Genomic DNA, 12,325 nt, shown 5'->3' with positions numbered 1-12,325 from the left:
CTCAGCTCCATGAGTTGAAAAAACAATTCTTCCCCTCCTACCCTCACCCCACTGCCACTGAATGGTCTTGGAACCCTCATTGAATCAGTTGACCATAGGTGTATTAGTTCACTTGTGAACTTTTAACTCTGTTCCCTTATTCTATACATTCTTATCCTCATGTCAACACGCTCCTGTCTGGATTACTACTGCCTTGTAGTAAATTTTGAAATCAGGAGATATAAGCCCTCCTACTTTGCTTGTCTTTTTCAAGATTGTTTTGGTTATTCTGGGATCCTTGCATATGAATTTTAGAGTCAGCTTGTCAATTTCTTTCTACAAAGAGGACAACTGGGATTCTGATAGGGATTGCACTGGACATCAATCTGAGGAGTACTGCTATCTAAACACTGTTAAGTTTTCTAATCCATAACTATGAGATTCTATTTATTCACAGTTTCTTTAATATCTTTCAACAACATTTTGTTTGTAGTTTTTAATGTATGACTTTTGCAGTTATTTTGTTAAATTTATTAAGTAGTTTGATGTGATATGATTGCAAATATTTGTTTGACTTATTTTCAGAGTGTTCATTATAATTTATTCATTGCATAGAAATATAACAGTTTTGTGCTTTGATCTTAAAGTAACATTGAACACAAAGGTTTTTAATTTTGGTAAAATACAGTTTAGGTAACTTTTAAGGTAATTACTTACCTCTTTACTTATTATAAGTCTATTCAGACTGTCTATTTCTTTTTGAGTAAGTTTTAGTAGTTTGTGTCTTTCTACTAGATTTGTCCATCTCATCTAAGTTATCTAATTTGTTGGTATATAATTATCATAATATTCTTCGTAATTCCTTTTTTTTCTGTAGCCTTGGTAATGTCCCCTCTTTCATTTCTGAGTCTACTAATTTGAGTTTCCCTTCTTTTTTCTTGGTCATTCTAACTAGTGCTTTGTCAATCATGTTGACCTTCTAAAGAAAAAAACAGTTTTTGGTTTCATTTATTTTTCCCTATTTTTCTATTCTCTGTTTCATTAATTTTTGCTCTAGTGTTTATTATTTCTGTCCTTTTGCTAGCTATAGATATAGTGTGCTCTTTTTTTCCTGTGTCTTAACCTAAAATAATGTTATTAATTTGAGGTCTTACTTCATATAGAAATTTACAATTAGAAATTTTTCTTGAAGAATTGCTTTAGCTGCATCTCATAAGTTTGGGTATGTTGTGTTTTCATTTTCATTTATCTCAAATTATTTTCTGATTTCCCTTTTGGTTTCTTCTTTGATCCATTGGTTATTTAGGACTATGCTGTTTAATTTCTTTGTTGTTGTTGTTGTTTTTTACTGTTTAATTTCTACATATTTATGAGTTTTCCTATTTTTTTCCTGCTATTGATTTTTAATTGTATTCCACTATTGTTGGAGAACCCACTTTGTATTATTTCTTTCTTTTTAAATTTAGGAAGCATTTTATAGCCTAGCATATGGCCTACCCTCTGTCTGGTCCATGTGCACTTGAGAAAATTGTGTATTGTGCTGTTACTCAGTGAAGTGTACTATAAAGATCTGTTAGGTCTACTTGGTTGTGTTTTTCAGGGCTTGTGTTGCCTTGTTGCTTTCCTGTCTAGTTTTTCTCTACATTGTTCAAAATGGGACATTGAGATCTCTTACAATTATTGCCGAATTGTCTTCATTTCCGTCCAGCTTTTCTTCATGCATTTGGCACTTTGTTATTAGTTGCATATAAATTTATAATTGTTATGTTTTCCTGGAAGATTGACAACCTTATTATTAGAAAGTGTCCCTCTTTGTCTCCAGTAACATTTTCTTTTGCCTTGAAGTCTATTTTGTGAGATATCAAAATAATATGTCAGCTTTCTTGTGCTACTTGTTAGCATGATATATATTTTTCTATTATTTACAATCTATTTGTATCATGAATTGTCCATTTTAGTTTTAATTTAATTTTTGAAATCGTTTAAGGATTGAGTTGTTTGTTGATATTGAGTTCTGAGGGTTAATAGTTTTGAATATAAGACCTTGATCAGATTTTTTGTTTTAGCAAATATTTTACTCAGTCTGACTTGACCATTTATCTTCGTAACATTGTCTTTGGAAGAGCAAATGTTTTAAATTTTGATTAAGTCTTTGCTATCGGTATTTTCTTTTATGGTTTGTGCTTTTGGTGTCTCACTTAAAACTATGCTTAACCCAATGTCACAAAGACTTTATTCTGTTTTCATTTAGATGTTTTATAGTTTTAGGTTCTATATTTAGGCTTGGTTATAGTAATTTTGTGCATGTAGTGGAAGCTATAAATAGAGGTGGCTGGGTTTTGTTGTTTGTTTTTACATAGAGATATCCAGTTATTCTATCACCATGTTGAAAAGACTGTTCATTGAATCACATGGGCAACTTTTTACGTCATTTTTGTTGATTCCATCAGATTATTTACATAGATGATCATGTATGAAAATAAAGACAGTTTTACCTCTTCCTTTCCAATCTGGATGCCTTTTATTTCTTTATCTTGTCTTGTTGCACTGAGTGGAACCTCCAGTAGAATGTTGAATAGGATTGGTAAGGCAACTATCTTAGCCTTTTTCCTGATCTCAGGAAAATAATTTAATGTTTTACCATTAATCTAATTTTAGCTGTAGATTTTTTGTAGATGGCATTAATCAGATTGAGCACATACCATTCTATTCCTAATTTTCTGAGAGTTTTTTTTCATGAATAAATATCAAATTTTGACAAATGCATCTTTATCTTCATTTTTTATGGTTACAAAATAATCCTAATTGACAGATATATGTGTTGTTCACTAACTTGCTGTTACAAACAAAAGTGTAATGACTGACACAATGCTAATAACCTTTCGCAGATGTATATCTTCAAGATAAATTCCTAAAAGCAGAACCATTAGAAAATGGTATGTATTTATGATTTTGAAAGGTATTACCAATTGTCTTCCCAAAAGGATTGCACCAATATACATTGCTATCAGCATTGTAAGAGTTCTTATTTTCCTTCAGAGTCTCCAACAAGGTGTATTTTTTAACTTTGAGATTTTCCCAATCTAAATTGGTAAAAAATGGCATTTTCGTGTATTGCTAAATTCTATCTCTTCTTATGAGTGACACTGACTACCTTTCATATGTTTAAGGACAATTTTATATTTACTTTTGTGTTACCATCTTTTACTTTTTGTTTCTCTCTCTCTCTCTCTCTCTCTCTGTATGTGTATGATTTTCTTATTGATTTTTAGAAACTTTTTTTTTTTTTAGATGGAGTTTTGCTCTTGTTACCCAGGCTGGAGTGCAATGGTGTAGTTTCGGCTTACCATAACCTCCACTTGCTGGATTCAAGTGATTCTCCTGCTTCAGCCTCCCAAGTAGCTGGGATTACAGGCATGAGCTGCCATGCCCAGCTAATTTTGTATTTTTAGTAGAGATGGGGTTTCTCCATGTTGGTCAGGCTTATCTCAAACTCCTGACCTCAGGTGATCCTCCCACTTCAGCCTCCCAAAGTGCCAGAATTACAGGTGTGGCCCACTGTGCCTGGCCAAAACTTATTTTGGAGGGATCAGTTTGTAATCTTTTGACTTTGTTTATATTTCAACTTATCTTAAATAGGTTATATTTTCTTTTCATTAGTTTTTCTGCTGAGCTTTTAGGCATGTGACTTAGGAGAAAATGTGGGAAACACTGTAATTATGTCAATTCTTTTGACAAAGCACTTTCTGGAAAGATATCCACCTGTGGTGAGCCTCATAAAAATAGTGTTCTGATTTCTTCTACCTTTTTCATAAAAATTATACAGCGTGACTTGAGCATTTCTTCTTTTACTGGTGTGGATAAGAGGTACCACCCTCGCTTCGTCACATCCTATATCCTACCCTTTAGTGATGCAGGAAACATCAAGGAGCAGAGTGAAGCGATTTGTTGTACATTAAGTTAAAATGTGCCCTTGGACTTGAGGTTATGTTGAAATAATGAGTGGCGTGGTCTCACAAAGAAGTCTCCATACCTCTGAAGGGACACTCATCATTGGCACCTTAGCCAAATCACGTGTGACAGCAGAGGAGTCTTAGGGTCCTATTTAACAACCCAGGCTCACCTCCAACCTGGGGACATCTAAGAGCCTGATTTTCTAGCCCTTACATGGTTATCAAATGCTGACTTCACAGTGTCACTCAGGCACATCAACCAGCTCTTTATTTAACTAGCACTGTCATTGCCCTCAATGTGTGACACAAACTCACATGATATTAGCACATACAGTGGAAAAATAAGGTTGCGGTTTTTTTACTTTTAAAATCAATATTAAGTTATTAAAATGATATTGTATCAAGACACGAGTATCTTCCTTCCTTCTTTCTAGTTTCTGCTTTCTGTTGCTTTTTAAAAAAACCCCAATTCAAAATCACCCACTCTTTCCTAATGGCCTGTTTTGGTCAGTATCTCGGTTCCTTTTTGTCTCCTGGTTGTTTTCTCCTTTTTAGGACATACAGGAAAATCTCTTTCTAGAACTAATTGTGTTCATTTTTGTTAAGGTCTTGCGAAACTCATGTTAATGAATCAAAGAAGGTATTTTTAGAGCATCCTACATGTTCCTAGGAAGAATGAGTGTACTGGTCAATTTTGATTATACCCTCTGCTTGTAGAAACCTGCAGGAATAGAGACATGGAGAGTAAGATGAGAAGTTTCATTTATTTATGCTACTTGTTGGAGTTTAAAAGTACTTATTCATGACAATCTTAATTCATTTATGTATATGTTGTTTAACAAATTATTGCTAAAATAAACACACAGTTTTATACTTGGAATTTTCTAAAAGAAAAATGGATGATATAATCATTATTGTCAAAGGAACTAAGAAGGCAAGACAAACAATGAGGCGAATCAATTTCTGGGCAACAGAATGCTGGAGGAAACATAGAGCCAAAATAATAGCACAGCAGCATTTTTTCTAGCTTCTTCATTCCCCTTCTTTATATCCAGGTATCTTCAGCATCTTTAAATCATTCCTAACAAACTTGGGTGAGGAACAGAGCAGTGAGTAAAGTCAGGGTTAGCATGTACAATACAGTGCCTGTGCATGAATCTGAGCAAATGGATTACAAAAAGACAAGTATATGAAGACCTGTGTCTCTCCTAGCTTTTTTATATACTCCTATATGTCTGCTCAAACATGAGTGACACTGTCTACCTTTCATGTGTTTAAGGGTATGACCATTTTATATTTACTTTTGTGTTCCCATCTTTTACTTCTCTCTCTCTCTCTCTGTGCGTGTGTGTGTGTGTGTGTGTGTGTGTGTGTGTGTGTGTGTGATTTTCTTATTGATTTGCTCAAAACATGCCACAGGCTGCATGACCCTAGCACCTTACAAAATTGCCCACACATTATAGGTACCTGATAAAAATTTGTATTGACCCTATGTTTTCCTTCCTTTGTCTGTCCAGCTGTTAATAATATCACTTGTCACAGCCCACCACCAATGAGTTACTGAAGCACCAGTGGTGTCAAGGTTTCCTGACCTATGGAGTCCCCACTGAAGTCTGTGCAGCTTACAAAAGCCACAAGAGACCCCAGCACATTAGAAGTTTTCTGGGAAAACGTTGGGCCACTGTGCCCACACCAAAGATGCCAAATCTAACAATTCACAGATTATTATAGTCACTTCCCCCTAAATCTCAGGCATGCCCCCACACACTGGGATGCCAGACAACAGAAACAGACACATGATGGAACTCAAAGTTGTCTCTCCTCTCTCTCCTGGCCTTCTGTCCATGACTTGCTTTTATGTGTTTTGCTTCTCTTTTCTCTTAGGAAAAAATTTTCTTGCCAATAGATTTCTGGTGCACCATCTCTAAGTGCCCCAGGTATGTTCAAACAGGCTTAAAACTCAAAGGGGAAAAAAACCCCCAACAACTCAAACTTTGAAGTCACACATTGGTTTAAAAGCCAACTCTCCCACTTACTAGCTTTGATTTCTAAATTACTTATTTTCTCTGCACCTCAGTTCATTCGTCATCAAAGAGAAGATAAAAATACCTATTAAGGAAGCTATTGTGAGAATAAAACATGTTAACCAAGTGCTTCACACAGTGCCTCGCACATAGTTGATACAGAATAACTGGTAGTGACTATTTTTATTAACACAGCATCAGAGCAAGTACATGCAACACTTGTGCTGACAGATCCTAGTGGTAACATAGCAATGGAAGAAACAAAGCTTGCAGACGGGAGCTCAGAAGAGTGAATGTAGTCATTAAAAATACTTAGAAAATAGGATGGTCATTCTAGGCAGGGAGGGCCATTTGAGCAAAAATATAGAGACTAGAGGGAAAAAACCTTGTTTAGGGAAAGAGTAAAAGGCCAAGTTGTCTGGGGAAGAGCTTCAAGTTAAATGCATGAAGAGTAACTGGAATGAGTTGGAGAAGTCTGGGGAGTACAATGATTTATCATCTCTACCAACCTTCTCTCCTTAACTTGCACCGTGGACCATTGGATCACCATTACTGGGCTTTAGGATCCCTAACTTTGCCTTAGTGCAGCATGACTCAGGAAATGGTCTTGGGTTTGCATCCTCAGGGATGCAACATTTATAATGGGTCAATGATTTCAACCTCATAGAATTATTATGGAGATTAGAAAAGATAAATTTGAGGGCCTGGATCACATAGCTTTTGAATCTAAAGTGCCGATCTTGTGCCAGTTCTTAGTGTCTCAGCCATGATGGGATTTCTGCTGCCACACCAGCGCCATCTGGAAACACAAAGATTAAGAGAAATTTCATCATCCTCAGCTTATGCCACCAAATCTTATTGTCAATCTTATTACTGATTCTTATCTCCTTAGAACTTTCTCCAGTTGTGTGCTAAGAAGGAATTTCATTTACACTGTGAAACTGCTGTGTTTCACATTTCGCTAAGGAAGCATTGTCTTTGGCTTAGCAGTCTCTCGATTAAAAGACTCTAGAGTTGTTGAAGCCCTGTCAGAGCAGTTGGAGAAGTGCCTTGGCTGCACATATCTTCTCTTAATCTCACGTAAGCAGATTTCCATTGTAGATCCTGATCCTGTGTTGAGAGGATGAAGAATCAGCCCTGATAAAGAGAGGAGGTCCCTATACTGGAATTCCAGCACAGGATATCTGGGTGAACTCTGTTCAAATCCTGCATTTGTGGAAAAATCAGTCATGTTGAGTAACTGATCTGTGAATATCAAAGAACAGAGTTGCCAATGTAATTCAACGGAGAGAGGATAATTTTTTCAACGAATTGCTGGAACGATTTGACTATGTAAAAAAGAAATTATTACCACAGCTACCACAACAAAAAACACCTCTATCCATAGATAGTACCATATAAAAAAATTAACCAGAAGTGAACTGACTGTAAAACAGGATGAATAACAAGTATACACACATACATATGCAAACAACAAATTATAGTTTTTTGTTGTTAGGCAGGATGAAAAATACAGAGAGATGAAGTTTCAGGTAGAGGAATGGGATGCTATGATCTACTCTAGAAAGTTCACCTGACTCATTATTAATAGACTAATGAGAATCAAGGACAGTAGCAGAGAAACCAGGGGAAACTATTGAAATAATCCATTGAAACCTGATGGTGTAAAATTAAAAATGGTAAGAAGTAGTCAGATGCGGGATCTACTTTGAAATGAAGCTGACAGAATTGTTTTTTTGAGACAGGGTCTTTCTCTGACTCCCATGCTGGAGTGCATTGTTGATAACACAGCTCACTGCAGCCTCACCCTCCTGGGCTCAAGCTATCCTCAAACCTCAGTCTCCTGAAAATACAAGTATGCACCACTATGCCCAACTAATTTTTTTTTTTTTTTTTTTTTTTTTTTTTGTAGTACAGGTGATGTCTTGCCATGTTGCCTGGGCTGGTCTCAAACTCCTGAGTTCAAGTGACCCTCCTGCCCAGGCCTCTTCCCAAAGTGCTAGGATTACAGGCATGAGCCATGACACTAAGCTAGTTTTTTTGACTGACTGATTATGTATTACAGAACGAAGAACTCAAATATGGATTCTAAGATTTCTTCCTGAGCAACTGGAAGAAAGAAATTGTATTAACTAGTAGGAGAACACTGGTGGATAAGTATGTTTTATAGCATGATAGTTTCACAATGCCCATTAAAAAGCCAAACTGAGAGATTTGATAGACAACTGGATATACAAAAAGTCTGAAATTTAGAAGCAAGGTACAAGACAGAGATGTAAATTTTGGATTAATCAGCAGCTATGTGGTATTTAAAGCCATGGAACTAAGTATTACCTTGTGAATAGATATAAATGAAGTTGAGATAGCTGAAGACTGAACACTGAAGCAGTCAACATGTTGAGTTAAGAAGATCGACAGGAGTCAACAAAGGGTGAGAAGGAATAGCTAATGAGAGAAAGAGGGTAGCAAATAGTGGAGTCCTAAGAGACCAATGAAAAATTGTCTCAAGGGAAAAGCAACCTTGCTCAAATTACACCAGGAAGTCAGGTAAGAGGACAAAGGAGAATCGACCATTGGATTTACCACCATGGTAAATCCACTTAGCAAGAATAAGTTTGGTAGATTGAAAGTGGCTTGATCAGACTTTGAGGATTGAGAGGGGAAGTCGAAACCATTAGAGATATTAAGCAATTGCCATAAAGAAGAACATAAGCCTGGGTTCAGTGACTCACATTTGTAATCCCAGCACTTTGGGAGGCTTAGATGGACAGATCACTTGAGGTCAGGAGTTTGAGACCAGCCTGGCCAATATGGCAAAACTCCATCTCTACTAAAAATAGGAAAAACGTAACCAGGCATGGTGGCACGTGCCTGCAGTCCCAGCTATTTGGGAAGCTGAGGCAAGAAATTCGCTTGAACCTGGGAGGTAGAGGTTGCAGTGAGCTGAGATCATGCCACTGTACTTCAGCCTGGGCAACAGAGTAAGACTGTCTCAAAAAAATATAGAATGGAAGCTGGAGATGGAAGTGGGTTCAAGCAAGTTTTAATTTGTTTTTAAGTGGGAAATACACATGTTTGTTAGCTGTTAGAATGATCCGGTAGGGAGGTGAAAACTGAGGAGCAGGAGAGAACAGGGACAACTCCAGAGCAATGTCTTCGAGTAGGAGAAAAGGACTTCCTTTTCCTGCAAGGTGTTTGTGCAAATATTAGAGATAGGAATAGGGAAAACGTTTCTTGCATTATAAGGGAAAACAGGGAGATTGATAGATTTAAGAATGAAGCACATACAGTTCTTTATGATTGTATTCTCAGCAGATAAGCAAGGCCATCAACTGAGAGTAGAGAGAGGTGAGAAGTTACTGGAGTTCTGAAATTAAATAATCATCTGGGAGAGTGAACCACGTTTGGACTAGGGAAGTGGAGGAGGACCGCTGGACAGCTGTAAGGCCTCATGTTGAGTGAGGCGGTAAAGTGACAGACAGCAGGGCTGTGTGTGCATGGATGTGTTACCTATCACATTCTGCTGCTCAGATACAGTTAATGAGTAATTGGTGACTTGGATTTATTCAGGGTTTATGTTTTGCCCTGGAAAGCTCAACTGAGGGCGAGAGAAGCACAGGTCTTCAGAATTTTGGCATTGGAATAATAATAACCTTGGGCCTTGAAATGTAAGCTGAGTAAGGATCAAAGTGAGACTAAGAAAGGAAATGAGGGATGGATAGATCAATGTATTGGAGGGCCTGGGGCAGCTGAGAAGTTGCTGGACTGAGAACAGTAGACTGATTAAAGTAGAAAGACAGGATGTGGCAGCCTGTCTTTCTACTTTAAAGAAGGGAGAAGTTGAAATTGAGTTTATGAGTTATTCGTAATGGCATGATGTGGTATAGTGAATGCCTGAATGTTTTATGTAAAAATAGATTTAGAAGACAAAGTAATGGGAGAGAGGAGGCAAAGGCAGTGAGAAGCCAGAATATTGGGTGCATCATGCAGATGTTTCAACTATCTATTGTTGCAAAACAAACTCCTCAAAACTTAGTTAAAACAACAACTTACTATTATCTCTTATAGTACTATGAGTTGCCTGGGCTTGGCTGGGCAGGGGTCTCTCATGTGGTTGTTTCCAGATGCCACCTTGAGCTGCAGTCTTCTGAAGACTCAACTGGCTGGAGGTCCAAGATGTGTTACTCACATGCCTGACAGTCGAGACTGGTTACTGGTTGGGAGTTGAGAGCACCAACATAGGCTCTTTTTATGTGGATTCGACTTCCCATATTATAAATGCTAAGTTCCAAAGGGAAGTTTCCCAAGAGTGAATGCCCCAAGGAGCCAAAAGCAGAGCTGCCAAGCCAGTTAAGGTCTACACCCCACATTGGCCCAGGGTCACGTAAGTTATATCCTACTAGTAGAAGCAATCTTAGAGCTCACACAAGGTCAAAGGAACAGGGAGACTGGAAAAGTGGGGTGACTAGATGCCAACTCTTAATGGGAATATCAAGGCAACATTGCAGGAGAACATGTAGAATGGAAGGTCGTTTTGTGGCTGCCATTGGAAAATAAAATTTGTCGCCTCAGAGATACCGAAATCAGCAAGAATAATGACAGAACTAGTGTAGAAGGGAGAGAGAGTGAGCCAGCTTCTAAAATAATGGTTAGGAAAAAAAAACTCAGAGCTCCACAGATATCTGTAACCAGGAAGAATGGATGGCAATATGCTTGTTGACATGAGCAAGGCAAGGGCTTAAGCGGGGAGAACAGAACAATGGTGGGCATGTCTTATGAAAAGGTGCTTTCACCCCATCCCTGTTTTAGCTAGTCTTCAATTTGGTACAGTGTGTGAGCCTCACCTCCAGAGTTGAGTCCCACTTCCTACTTCATCTTGAGAACACCTCTTTCTTTTAGTCCTCTCAAATGTGAGTATTTTCTTTCCTCCTCTGTTACTTGACCTGGGAGCAAGGCAGGCAGCTTTTTTTCTTCCTCTTTGGAACTTTTACACCAATGTCCCATTCTCCTCACCTAAGCCCATGGTTCCATTTTGCATCTGGTTTCTTTCATACAGCAAAAGGTTTTTGAGGCGCATCATATTGTATCATATATCAGCTACTTGTTCTTTTTACTTCTGAAATATTTCATTATATGAGTTTGCCGCATTTGCTTATCTCTTTCATAAGTTCATGTCCACTTTGGGACTAATCTGATTAATGCTGCTATGAACATTTGTGTGCAAATGATTGTGGATCTGTGTTTTCGTTTCTCTTGGGTATATACCTTGGAGTGGAATTGCTAGGTCATATGGGTTAAATGGCTTAGTTTTGTAAAATAGTACCAAATTGTTCTCCACAGTGGCTGTGTCATTTTACATTCCTATCAGCAACTCATGCAGGTTCGCATTTCTCCCCATCCTCAACAACACTTGTAGTTGTCGATTGTGTTGATTGCATCAACAGGCATTGATGGGCAGTGGCCAAGTGTAAACTGGGAGTCCCCTCCTGTCAGGGGAGATCCGAATTCCAGAAGACCCAATGCCTAACTGACAATAAAAGTTTGGGTCAAGGCTGGGCATGGTAGCTCATGCCTGTAATTCCAACACTTTAGAAGGCTGAGGAGGGTGGATCACTTGAGGCCAGGAAGTCAAGACCATCCTGAGCAACATGGCGAAACCCCATCTCTATAAAAAAAAAAATACAAAAATTAGCTGGGTGCAGTGGCCTGTTCCTGCAGTATCATCTACTTGAGAGGCTGAGGCAGGAGAATCGTTTGTGCCTGAGAGGTGGAGGTTGCAGTGAGCCATGATGACGCCATTGCACTCCAGCCTGGAAGTTTGGGTCAGTGGCCATTGAAGCAATTGTTTTCTGGGCTAAATTCTTCCTGACTGTACTAAGAAGCAATCCCTTCTTAGCTGTATAAGTGGACTATATGCTACTATTTTAATTATCAAGGTAACCCAAAGCAAAATTCTAAAAAATGTACCCAACCTCCCATCCCATATAGTTCATTTTATTGCACAAATGCTACTTGCATTATAACAATGAGGCCTCAGAAATACAGATGATATATACTATCAAATGGCTAAAGATGCTTTATATTAGATTAACATTTTGCTTGTGAAAAAGCATATTGTAGGCAAGAGTAGTCCTGTGTATATTATGCAGGCAAAATTCTGTATCATTTTATTCTATAGTCAGTTTAAAGTATATCTAAGGTTTTGTATAGCTTTATACAAATATAAATGTTAAAAATATGTATAATGTGCACTATAATTCTCTGAAGCTCTTTGGTTTAATAAGTACAGTGGTTACTTAGTCAAAATTTGTTCAGTGAATCTGACCTAAGAATAAATATACTTTAAAAATGATACAAAATAATGACTTA

This window comes from Saimiri boliviensis, chromosome 13, assembly GCF_048565385.1.
Source record: "Saimiri boliviensis isolate mSaiBol1 chromosome 13, mSaiBol1.pri, whole genome shotgun sequence".
Taxonomy (NCBI): domain Eukaryota; kingdom Metazoa; phylum Chordata; class Mammalia; order Primates; family Cebidae; genus Saimiri; species Saimiri boliviensis.
This window is presented reverse-complemented; position numbering follows the sequence as displayed.